Below are 3414 nucleotides of genomic sequence, written 5' to 3'. Positions count from 1 at the left end.
TGCATATAGTGTTTTAATAATTAAGACATGTTATTTCAAGTTTAGTCTTACTATCCCATTCAACAAACTATGAAAACATCGCTGCATTGTTTAAATAATAGTACATCTGACAAATAATTTTTTTTTAATATTATAGTAAATTGGAGGTATGCCAAAGTAGTACATTAGATTGGGACTACTTTCTGCACGGGGATATTTGTACTGTTTGTCCCAAAGATGGTAGTGTTGTGGGAAATTAACTCCAGTATACGGTGATACCTATAGAATATATTAACAACAGACAAAAATCACAAAGTAATTCATATCAAAGAAACAATTTATTCATACAATATAAATATTATTGTACATTATACAGAAATCTCCAATTTATCGTTACCCACAGTAGCTTGTGTACATATTTCAGTGAGAATTCCCTATCAATAGTAAAAGTAGTTTCTAACGAAATTGTAAGATGGGAGTCAGGGAAAATAACCCAATTGTTGAGCCAATAAGATATTATATTACAAATAAATTATATTAATGGGCAACTGATAGTTTTAGTGGAATTCCTTTACAAAATTAAATGCTCACATTTTCCTAGTACATGCGCATGAAAATAACATTATATAAAATAATTGAGAGATTGCTGTTATAAATACAAATAGTTTACCCTAATTAATAACTAGCTATATAAATTAATTACGCAACTAGTTAGTGTCGAGGGTGGTTGTGTAAAATCTGACTCCAATACATTATGTTATGTACTCTCGACCAGAAGGCCTCGACAATGCGAGTTCTGTTTAGGTAAGGTAGTTGAATAGATGAGATGAGATTTACAAGGTGACAGCCGTTATTTCTCTAAGGATGGTAACTTCGTCCTACCGGGTACAATTCCTGTAAGTACGAAGGAGGAATGCAAGCCCGGAGGTTAGCTAGCCGCCGGGTCATGCAGGAAGCTTTGTTCTACCGGGAGCTATTCCTATAGATGGGAAGGCGGTATGTAGGCTCAGCGGGTAGGTAGCCACAGGGTCCTACGAAAGGATATAAGGTTGAGGTTGGAGGCGGTGACTGACAGAGAGCTTGCGTGAAGTAAGACTTTTCATATCGAAAAATAAGTTGAAAGAATATATTGAATGTCTTATTTACTACCCCAAGAGGGTACTTGTTAATCACCATCGGTGGTATATTGATTATATTTACAATATAATGGCCGGTGAGAGGCACCGCCTGTAAGAATTAACTTTTTTTTGATTCAGTATATTCTGTTTGGTGAACTTTATTTATTAAATCGACATATTTACATTTATAAAACTAATTACATTTTTGTATAAAACATTATAAAATTATTTAAATTTTACTGAATAAATGGCTAGAGAAAACATGGGTGGTGCTACAAGGTGTAACGAACTGAAACTCTTCATCTTGGCGGGAAGCGATAACGGTTTTAGAACGGCCGGTCCTTGATAGCGTCGCTACATTACTCCTCTCCTAGAAGACAGAGTCTTGAAAATGTCCTGTGAGGGATGTTGGTTTGCAGCTATAATTGTCGCTATTTTCTATGGTTGGAGCGATTTTTGTTGTTTTTATGCACCGTCTACTATTCCTATCTATGTCGGAATAAAGTAGTGTGTCTGGGGTGAGATGTAAAAATTCATTTTTTATTGCAAAACTGTGAATATATCGATTGTACCGTTTGCAACGGTTTTGTAACAACCTGTAACGTAGTTGCCATCAAGGATTTTTGTTGTGTGTTGTGTTGTTTGTTCTCACTACAGTAAGAATACTCACTACCGTAACTAATAAAACAGTGAGATTAGTAAAAACATTTTATTTGTGTCCACTACCCTCGCATTCAACAGGTTATGGGCCCAGGCAGTTCAGAGAAATTGGAATTTGTAGTGATACAGTAAAAACAGTTCGGAAGTGTTTGTTTGTGTTCAAATACTTCGTAAAGTAAAAACATTTAAGTGCAACTAATAATATAAAATGGATCTCAACAGCTTTAATGAAATACATCAGAAAGCCACTGAATGGATCTGAGAACTTCCAAATGTTTTTCTTGCTCTAAAGGACATGTGAGTAAAGACTCCCCACACAAGTAAAAATCAAACCACCGAGAGAAGGACTGTTTCTTTCGTAAAAACATAGTGAAAACAAAAACCTTTTTCCATACTGAAAAATGTAATAAGAAATCAATTGAATGGATCTTAGATTCAGGTTCCTCAAGACATATGACCAAAACATAAGTGTATTGTCGCAGGCACAACCTATTGATGCTGAGGTAGATCTGGCTAAAAACTGTGCATCCATGACCAAATGGTTGGTTGAGTAAAAAGTGTCAACCAAAAAAAGATAGAAAGAAGACAATAAAACATCAGCGTCTGAACCATTAGCTTGCAGAACATGAAGATACTAAAAGAACATTTAAAAATGAGTTTGATCTTGATTCAAGTTCTGACGATGAAAGTGGTGAAGCATTGGTGGAAATAAAAGTGAAATGAAAAGGCTGTAGAAGAGGATAATGAAAATTTATCTAAAGATGAAAGAGGACTGGAAGAGCAAGCTAATGGAGGAGATCGAACCAATTTGAGATTTAAAACAGAAGAAAATCTTCAGATAAAGAAGTATCCTAGCAGACTTGAAGGATTATTAAGATGCACAAATGATTCTAGAGAAAATGAAAACAGATATTTTGCAAGGAAAGGCTAAGAAATATGAAGACATCAAGAAGAAGCAGAAGAGAAACCTGATGAGATTGGAGAAAGGTTGCACAAATCAAAAGCTTTAAATAGTGACCAAGAAGTTTGTGTCAAAGATGAAGAAATATTATAAGAAAAAAGTAAGAAATATACTCGTACTAAGAAAAAGAAGAAGAAACCAAGAAAGAAAAGGGGATTTAGTGATCCAGTGAATACTGTTAAGCCTGGTGAATATTATAATTCTGACTAAAAAAAATAAAGATGTAGTCGAAAGACGAAAAGTTCAAATCATCTACAAAAGAACACACGACCAGTTGGAAGTGTTTAAATTTAGAACTCAATGAAGTGATTGTGAAATATTAAAATTAAATATTATAACTTAAAAGTTTTAATTGTTTTTTCTGTACTCAAAACTAATATTATAATTTAAAAAAATAACCATAACTAATAAAACAGTAATAACAGTAAAAACATTTTATTTGTGTCCAGGACTCCCGCGTTCAACAAACAATATTTAGAAAGATTTGGTAACTTTCTACTAATAAAAGGATATGATAAGGGGACATCAAAATCATTTGTGTCTCTTTAACTGAAGATTTTTTCCGTTTCAAATCTCAAATTTTTTCGGTCTCCAGCATCAGCTTGTTCTTGAAAGAGACCGATCTTCAGATAAATTTTCACTATCCTTTTCTGTAGCCTTTTCATTTTTTTACTTTTATTTCCATCAATGCTTCAG

The sequence above is a fragment of the Halyomorpha halys genome, unplaced genomic scaffold (genome assembly GCF_000696795.3).
Source record: "Halyomorpha halys isolate HHAL.00 unplaced genomic scaffold, Hhal_1.1 Scaffold326.1, whole genome shotgun sequence".
NCBI classification, from domain to species: domain Eukaryota; kingdom Metazoa; phylum Arthropoda; class Insecta; order Hemiptera; family Pentatomidae; genus Halyomorpha; species Halyomorpha halys.
This window is presented reverse-complemented; position numbering follows the sequence as displayed.